The 9,331-nt window shown below is 42.6% G+C and overlaps 1 protein-coding gene across 2 annotated transcripts in view; it reads left to right on the top strand.

Moving 5' to 3' along the window:
• zmp:0000000926 (ataxin-1-like) overlaps positions 1 to 9,331 on the top strand; it is a 134,470-nt gene that overhangs the window by 93,737 nt on the left and 31,402 nt on the right. The gene's annotated exons all lie outside the window — the stretch shown is intronic.

Genomic DNA, 9,331 nt, shown 5'->3' with positions numbered 1-9,331 from the left:
TAATACATTTACAATGTCACGTAACACGTTACCACCTAGAAACTGTTTATTGTTTAATTTTTCATTAATCCACATCACTCCACTTCTGCCAGTGTGCCACGAGAGACAATATCATCCGAAGGTTGTTGTGTCATATTATGATTTACATTACAGAAGGGTGTCGCCAGTGATCGCACATCTGGGTCATGCTGCACTGTGCGTTATCATGTTCAGTGTGTTTTCATTCTTATACCTACAATGCATCCCGTTGTGCTTTGCATCAGTTTATGACTTCATTCTCGAAATCTATGAATATTTTTTCTTGAACATAGCCCTAATCCTCCTGTTGACAGGACACCTCCATCTGCATACAGGGTCAGTTATGAATCGTTTTATTCTGAATTGTTGCACTATAATTTTATATCTGTTAACCTTTCCTTGAGCTAGAAAAGAGATTTCAAAATCTGTGACATCATCACAATGAGCCGAGCAGAAACTTGCAGGCAGGACCAGCAAGAGAAGCACTACTGCCCATATTCATTAGGCAAGTGAACAGGCATCTAAAAAACTTTGTTGGCCTATGCGCCAGGCAAGCAACTTCACTGGAATGAACAGGCGCCATCTTGGCATCTGGGGCCGGTTGTGCAAAGCACTTTTAGTTTGCTCCCTAAGTAATACACGAAAGGCTTACATGAAAGTCCTCGCCAATAACTGACTGGAAAGATCTCGCTGCATAAAAACCGCAGTGCAATCATTAATTGTAAAGGGCTGGAATAAATGTATAGTGCAAAATCAATTGCTCATCATTAAGCATGTCCATCGGGTCCTCCTGGTTGTGAAACACTCCTCTCAGGATGCCTTGATCTTTTTCATTTATCTCCATAAACTCAGCCATGTTGCGGTTAAGATGGAGTCAAAGGCACTTTATGTTTTTGTCTTTTGATCACTAAGGTTCTGTGTGGGTTAAATGAACTTTAAGCAACTCCTAGAGTATAAAACCAAGATTAGGAGAAAAATGTATAGCCTTAAGTAAACACTTTAAGGAAAACTTAAGGAGAAGACTGAAGGATGTTTTGTGCAACAGATTTTAATTCAAGGAAACCTTAACTTGGACTTTTAAGGAAAATCTTCACCTAAGGTGCTTTGTGCAGCCGGCCCCTGGTAACTAGTCGTCATTATTAAAATCTATGACTCACAGTGTCAATGCTAACATGCAAATACAGGTATAATGTCAACCATGTTTACCATCTTAGTTTAATGTGTTAGCATGCTAGCCATGCTATTTGCTAATTACTACTAAATACAAAGCACAGCTGAGGCTGATGGAAATGTTATTTGATTTGCAGATCTGGGCAAATTGACGTTTTTTTTCCTGTTGATGGCGCCAGACTAAAAGTCAGGGGATCACCAATGTTTATGCTTTTGGCTTCGGTGTAGACTTCAGGAGGGATGCAGGGGACATGTCCCCCTCCATATTGTCTCCTGCCAGTAAAACAAAAAAGTAGTCAAGGACTTTTATTTTGACAAAATTAGAGATATTTACATCATAAATAAATGCAGAAAAACAGAAATTGGTGCATAAAAATTGACCAGCATGCAGGAAAATAAATGTATGATGCTCAAAATTTTCTGGCAAACGACCCCAACCCCCTATGTGACCTTCCAGATGTTCAAACAAAACATACGCACCTGGCTCTAGGGACCTTGACTTGCAACTTTTACAGCATTTTAAATGGTCAATACTGAAGTGACTTTAAAACTTCCTACAATCTATGTAATGTATCTTGGCCAAACAGTTTCTGTAATCTCACGTCCAAAACTCACTCAAACCACCAAAACACTTGTCTCAAAATGAGCTTGTTCGACTGTAACACTAGCTACAGTTCTCATTTAGAAAGCATACACTATCGTATATAACATACTGACCTACAAAAACCACTAACATCACAAAGCATTGCATAATTGATGAATTTTCATCTTTGAAGTTTGAATTATTTTTCATATAAATCAGTGTTTCTTTGCAGAATAAAAATAACACCACAAAAAAATTAATATATAATAAAACAAATCCAGAAATTCCAGGGCTTGTCTGTGCTGTCAATCCATCCAATTGCTGTTGAGACATTTCACCCTAGAACAAAGTGCTGGACACACCAACTCACTATCGAGCCCCACTGCTATCCTACACCTCCTATAATCCAGCTCTGAAGCCACAGACATTACACAACTCTTCTCACAGGCTGAGTGGAATTTTCAGCGACGAGTAAACTGATTGATGAGTAACATCATTGAGGTTCCCCTTTAAACTGTTTTTAATTCACCTTTTATTTATGAATTAATTAATAATGGTACATTTTACGATCCCAGGTAGTAGAAAACCCATTTGCTGGTGTACAGTGAACTCTCGCCCAGCATTGCTTTGTCTTTTAAGTGAGCATGTGAATTCATTAGTAGGACCTGTCTAATGGACAGTGTGACCACTTAGCTTCTGGAAAAGAGCAGCAGAGCATCAGCACAACTTGGTAACATCTACATCTGCAGACTTGACAGCTAATTAAAAGGTGAGAAACCCAGTGGCCTTTATTAATGACTTGACAACATTTAGACTTGTTGGCTTATTAGATACTCCATCATTAATTATGTATTAATAGCAGCAGAAGGTCTCTCCTGGTTCCTGATGTTTCCACCTGTCATCCTTTGCACTCTAAGTTTGCAGAGATTTGTGGTTGCACATTATCTGGACAATTCATTTCTTTGCTGTTCGCACAACTGATCTTCTTGCAGTGTTTGTTAAAGAAGTCTCTTGATGCAAGCGTGAACAACAGCATACAGAAGCATGCACTGTACTAACATGCAATTAAGCACACACACACACACACACACACATGCGAATACACCATTAAAGGTGCACATATCGCCACAAATACACACACTGCTGCAAACGCACACTGTAACAGTCACATATTGGGGGCTAATAGGCAGTTAGCAGCGTAGATTCTTGCAGGTTCTGACTCCCCCTTCCCTAATAAGAGGCTTCTAACAGCCAGTTACATCACACTTCAGCTGGAGGAGGCTGCTCCAGTCTAACCACATGTCATGGAAAACTCATCACAGACTACGTGAGGAGATAAAGAAATACAATATGAAATGCTGTTCTGTTCTGCTTCCTTTCTATGGTCATCTGTGATCTCATACACCTTTCGACATCTGATTGCACTGTTGAGTATATTACAGTAAATCTCAAAGGCTCCTGAGCTTCGCCTCATTGGTGAGTCAACAGTGGCATCTGCTGGTGAAGATTGTGTATTACACTTTAGCTCACATTAAAGGAGCACCTGCTGTGTGCAGTTCACTACACAAGCACAACAATTCCCTCAACAAACAACAACAAAAAAAAGGCTCCACTTCTGTAAGTGAAATTCGGTAAATAAGAATCATTAATACTCATGTACTAATACTCAATATTAATACTCAATATCATGAAAGTCAAGTATTTTTCAGTTTGTTGTCCTTGACTAGCAACCGATCAAGTGTGTGCTTTTGATGAGACGTTTCTTCGGTAAATGAAACAGAATCACATTTCAGAAATTGTATTTCAGGTTTCAGATACTCCCAGGTTTAATTCATTCAGGTGAACAAAAGGGGATTTCCAGTGACTGTTACAACGTGTTATTGTGTGCGTGTGTGCATGACTATGTGTATGAATACGTGTGTGTGTGAGTGTGTCTGTGTGTGAGTGTATGTGTGTTGTGCCTGTTGCTCTCTCAGCTCTATCAGTGCTGGCTTCCTCTTTGAAACTGTGTTGTCTCAATTTTCTGCAGCACAGTCTCTGATGTGGCTTCTGAGTCATACTGTGGTAAATATACACATTTGCGCATGCACACACACACACACACACACACACACACACACACACACACACACTCACTCACTCACTCATAAGGACACACACATGTATTCACATCTACACATAGTCTGTTTATGGTCACTATAGTTAGTATTCCCTTCGCCTTCATGTTACACTTTGGTTGGGCAATACACAGTAAGCCTGCTGATATAAGCTGCTAGATATTCTCTGGTGAACAACATGCAGCTAAGCCTCAGTGACAGACGGGAAAAAAAAATAAAATAAAGTTCACATCTTCACTTTGCATCTTCACAGCCGCACCAGACAGTGAAGTCAAAGCCCTCAAACTTTATTAAAAATATCACATTGTGCTGTATGGGGATATTCTGGGGGTCACCATGGCAACAGACATCCAAGTGCCAAATGCACGAATGTGCACACCTGCCTGCCAGTGTTCCAACTTGTGCCTCTGAGCCTCCCTGTTAGACAGTATCTAGGTGCTGTTTGCTAAATGTGGCAGGACGGAGAGGCGACAGTAGCAATGCCTTTGTTCTCACAGAAAGGAGCACGCAGCTCTGTCAAGGTGTTAATTAGCCATTGTGAGACAAGAAAGTTGTTAGGATTGTGCTTGCTTCAGCTGTGAGATACACAACCTTTTGTGTGAAACAGAGCTTTGTCTCACCAGACTTTGTAAAGAAAAGCAACATCCTGAGTGACAGCTTCTTTGAAAGCAGCAATGCTTCATAAACACAACCGCCGCATTCAATACTCTCTGTTACAGTATATCTACCTGTTATGTCATTAAAACTTTCTGACAGCTCAGTGTAGCGTGTCATGTCTCAGCTCTGTTGTCTCTCTGCTCTCTCTGGATACACATGTTGCAGTTCACTCAATAAGGTCTGAAATTTGAAATAGTCACAGCTCTTTGATTGTGTTATGTGTCTCTGCGGACAGGCTGTGAAAGTGTGCGCTCGGAAGGATCAGTTTTGGGTTAACATGATGGTTTGTGATGTCAGTTTTGCAAGTGTGTGTATGCAGTGTTTTTCAGTGTCTAAATGAGATCTAGTGACTCATGTGGAGAAAACAGGCTGCCTGGACTGTGTGACTGACAGTATCGGTTTGACTCGTCATGCTGAGCCGTGCCACTGATATACAGCAGTGAACTTAGTATTTTCTTGTGGGTATTAGTCATTGTCAGATAAAAAAAAGAATTAGCAAACCGCGCAGTAAAATGGTTTGGGTGACCCATAAATATAAAGGCCATTTATATTTTGTGTTTCTTGTCCGTGAAAATGTCAGATCATGTGTGTGTGATATTCTGCGTTTTGTGAGTCAACACAACAACAGCCACAGCATATTCCATTGTAGGAAGGCGTTTACACTTATGTAACAGTGATTCAATTTGTGACTGCTACCATAAAGCAATTTCCTGAAATTATTTTAATCTATTTATCAGCATACTAATGAGAACTTGTGATAGGATTTGCTGGGTGGTATTGTAATAAGAAGATAAAAAAAAAGGTGTCAATATGTCACACTTTATTTTAAATGGCTCTATTATCTATATGTCTCCCTGGGGTTTGTGTGTGTAATAGTTCGTGTTTGGAAATAAAAAAGCATTTGAATGTTTGTGTGTGCATGTGTGTGTGCGCGTGAATATATGCATGAGTATGTGAGTCACGCACCACTATCCAGCCCCCTGGGCTTCGAGTTCTGATGCCCATCTTTCAGCTCCTCTACTGCACACTGAACCCAGTGAACCTTCTGCTGTTTACACTCTCCCCCTCCTCCTGCTCGCTCTGTCTCTATTTATCTCTCTCACACACTCTCATGCTCATCTATTCTCCCTCCGTCTCTCTCTTACTTTCTCCCTCCAGCTCCCTACAGTACATCTCTCTTTCTCACGCACTCACGCTCTCTTGTGTTCTTAGTCTTTTCTCTCGCAACCCTTCCTCCGCCTCTCTTTATAACTGTGCCTCTGTGTACCTACCTCTGCAGATCAAGACTTATTCAGACTCAGACAGTCTCGAACTCTGTAAGGTTCAGACAGACACTCAGGGTCTCTCTGTGTTAGGGTTGTCTCTTTCAGCGTGAAGATGTGTGGCCAGAGAAAGAGGCAGACAGCAGAGCGGAGGTGATGGAGGGAGGCGAGGAATGGGAGATGCAAATGGAAAGAAAAGGATGTTTCAGACGTTTAAGCATCTCACTCGAGATGAAGCCGAGGATGGAGTCGCCATAGCTATCACCCTCATTCCCAGCCTCCCTCCTCCACATTATCTCATTTCCATTGCGGCCATCAACGTCCTCTCAGACACAAACACACTCACTCCATCAGGTTGCAGAAAGTCGAGCAGCTGCTGTGTCGTCAGCCCTCTGCTGCCCACACCGAGCCCCTTCTGTCTGTTACAACTTTCTCCAACAGCAGACTGCTAACAATGTGGCTCTTTTATCTGTTTGCGTGCATGTCTGTGTCAGCAGATCTTCTTTTTTTTTTTTTTTTTCTTCATGAATGAGGATATGTGTGTGTGGGCATGTGCCTAGGATAGTAAGGGAGGAAGGTACGGGAGCAGCAGGGGGTGGGGAGGGGTATGTCAACTCTTCCAGGAGGTGTTTTGAGTCTTTGGTTGACGTAACTTTACCCCCCTCACAAAAAAAAAAAGAGAGAGAGCACGTCATTTTTGGCCCCAGAGTTCTGAATTGCTTGGCTTGCACTTCTCCAGCGCATTGTGGAACTGAAACACGCTATTAATAATCCTGGTTAAGTGTGAGTTGAGTGTGAGTGAGTGAGTCCATTGAGCTGTGCGGAGGGAGGTAAGCGGAATGTGCATCACATGGCATGCACCTCAAAGGAGCACATCTCACTGCGGCAGAGAACAGTTTGTCTCTGCGTGTGTGGGTTCGCATGTGTGTTTCAAAAGTGTGTGCGAGGTACAGTGTGTAGTATGTGCACCCCATGTGTGCGTGTGTCAAGGTGCTCACAGAGTGTGAGATTGCTATAATGGGAATTATGCACTCACCATAAGTCACAGGTTTCATTTCCATGCAACAACTCAACCACCTCACATGCTTCAATCATGCATTAAAATAACATGCTTGTCGCTTTAGCACATACCTGTTGCTTGGTCATTAATTATGCTTGTTTCTTGGTGTTAGATAATTCTGATATACGGGATTGATTCTATTTTATTTTTGTGCACTGTCATGCCTTTTCTCCCTGAGGCTTAACAGCCTTTCTTGGCAGCGTTTCTTCACTCAGTGGCACACGTTGGGAACCCCAGGCCTGGTCACGGATAGCACAGATACACTGTAAACGGCTAATCGGGTATCAAACCAGCAGAGAAGAAAAAGCGCCTCCACTCCGTGTCTCATTCATTATTCACAGCCAGCAAATGAAGTTGGTACAGTGGGAGCAATCAATTATAGATGAGAGAAGGTAGGAGGGGAAAGAGAGAGCGAGATGAAGGGGATAGAGCGGGGCCTACCTTGCATGCAGCTGAGCTTTAGCATGTCAATGAACATCATAGTGGCTTTCTGCATGCACACACAGAGAGCTGCTCAGGAACTCTCAGAGAGGGAACTCTTAAAGTGTGCATGCACCTTTCACACCACACCAAAAGCATTTATTTGACAGTGACTCAGTATGCTAACTTCATAGTCCCTTGCCTCACTTGTGTGTGCTTTCCTATGGTTGGCTGCGCTGACACAGTCATAGTGAAACTGCATTGGGTCTTTTCATAAATGTCGAGCAACAGTCATAGCGTCCCCTCTGTAGGTTACAGCTTGCTCTGAAACCAGGATATAAAATTGGTCCAGTTGCAGCATTGTAGAATTAACCTGTTCTTCAGATCTGCTCTGTGTTTGAGTCACATTAACCTTTTGTTTGTCCCGTTCAGTCCTAATAACTACACACACTAAACCACAAACTGATGTTCTGAGATTATATCGTAGTGACTCTAGGAATAACATACACACGAACACAAAATGGCTTCTCGTTGCCATCCATATTGTTGCTCTCTGTTGGATCTTGTTTCTCATTCAGTGATTTTATCTGGTTGAAACTAAAGGCTTTGATCACATAATTTCTGGGACTTTCCTGGACAATCATGCGGCCCATAACCTCAGGCTGATGTTCATCTTCTTCTGTGCCAGTGAGCCATAGAGGCAGTTTCACAACTCCAACCTGTGGCACTCAAACACTCATCTGCATTAGTAGTGGGGCCGTCCCATACGGGCGCACACACAAATGTTGAGATAACGCACACCACTGAGATTGACATAAATAGCACAGAGGTCACTTTTGTCTGCGCTCGACCGCGGCTCTTCATGCAGCGGTTTTCAATGAGTCCCCGTTGTTGTGACTGGAGAGCTGATCTATGGAGATGTAAAGTGTCAGTTGGAAAATTTGTATCAATCTCTCTGTCACCTCACTATTCGTTAAATGTCAGATATTGGCTTCTGGAAACTGCTCTATTTGTGCCGTCTGTATTTGGTGTTTGTGTGTTAGTGTGTGTGTGTATGTGTGTGTGTGGGCAGAGAGGCTGTTTGATGTGAGTCAGATCCAAACCCAGGCTGGTTTCTCTCACATGTGTGTGGGACGCATCCAGATGGCTCCGCAGGACTGCACAAATGTCACTCTGATAATGAGACAACAGGGCCTGTTGAAATACAGGTAGAGGGGCTGTGGTGCATGCTTTTACAAACACACACACACACACACGCGCGCGCGCGCACACACACACACACACACACACACACGCACACACACATAGGGGGAGATGGAGAAGTGAGGCAACAGAAAGAAAAAAGAAAAAGAGAGGCAACACTGAAGAAACGAAAACCACATTTAACAAACACAAAACATATGTAACATATTTTATGGTGCACTGGTACAATAGATGGTTCGGTGGAGCAGACAGAAATATACATAACATATGTATATGTAAAATATATATATCAATGGTCTGATCACATTTGCAGACAGGTTTATGTGCCATGTTGTTAAAGATACTGGTAACGCGATCCACAGAGAAACATCTTTGTCTCCGGGGCTGATTATCGACCTCAGCAGGGTGACCTGCAAGAAAATGATGAATGCAATAATATCCGTCCACTGACCTGTGCTAAATGACAACTTCACCTCCGTCCCTCTCTGTACCTCGGGGGTCACCGCAGGTCGCCGCTCAGTTGCCATGGGAACAGGAGACACGAAAGGGAAAATTCTCCTGAGCACTAAACAGTGACACCTTACGCCGTCTCCGACAGACTCGGTTGAGTTGCACATCAAGTGTGAAAGCAGGAGTGAGAAGTTGTTGTTTATTTAATTTCCTTACGAGTCACAAGAGTGGCCTGTCAACCCCACTCTTTTTCGCACTCTCTCTTTCTCTTTCCCTCTCCTGCATAAAAAAACCCATTTTCACACGTAAGCCTCGTGGACATTTGCTCGCACATATTTTCTTTGTCTGCATCACTCGGCTCAATAGTTTTCTCACACAATATATTCCTGTT

This window comes from Epinephelus fuscoguttatus, linkage group LG7 (genome assembly GCF_011397635.1).
Source record: "Epinephelus fuscoguttatus linkage group LG7, E.fuscoguttatus.final_Chr_v1".
Classification (NCBI taxonomy): domain Eukaryota; kingdom Metazoa; phylum Chordata; class Actinopteri; order Perciformes; family Serranidae; genus Epinephelus; species Epinephelus fuscoguttatus.
Note: the sequence above shows the minus strand (reverse complement) of the source record. Positions and strands in the feature narration are given on the sequence as shown.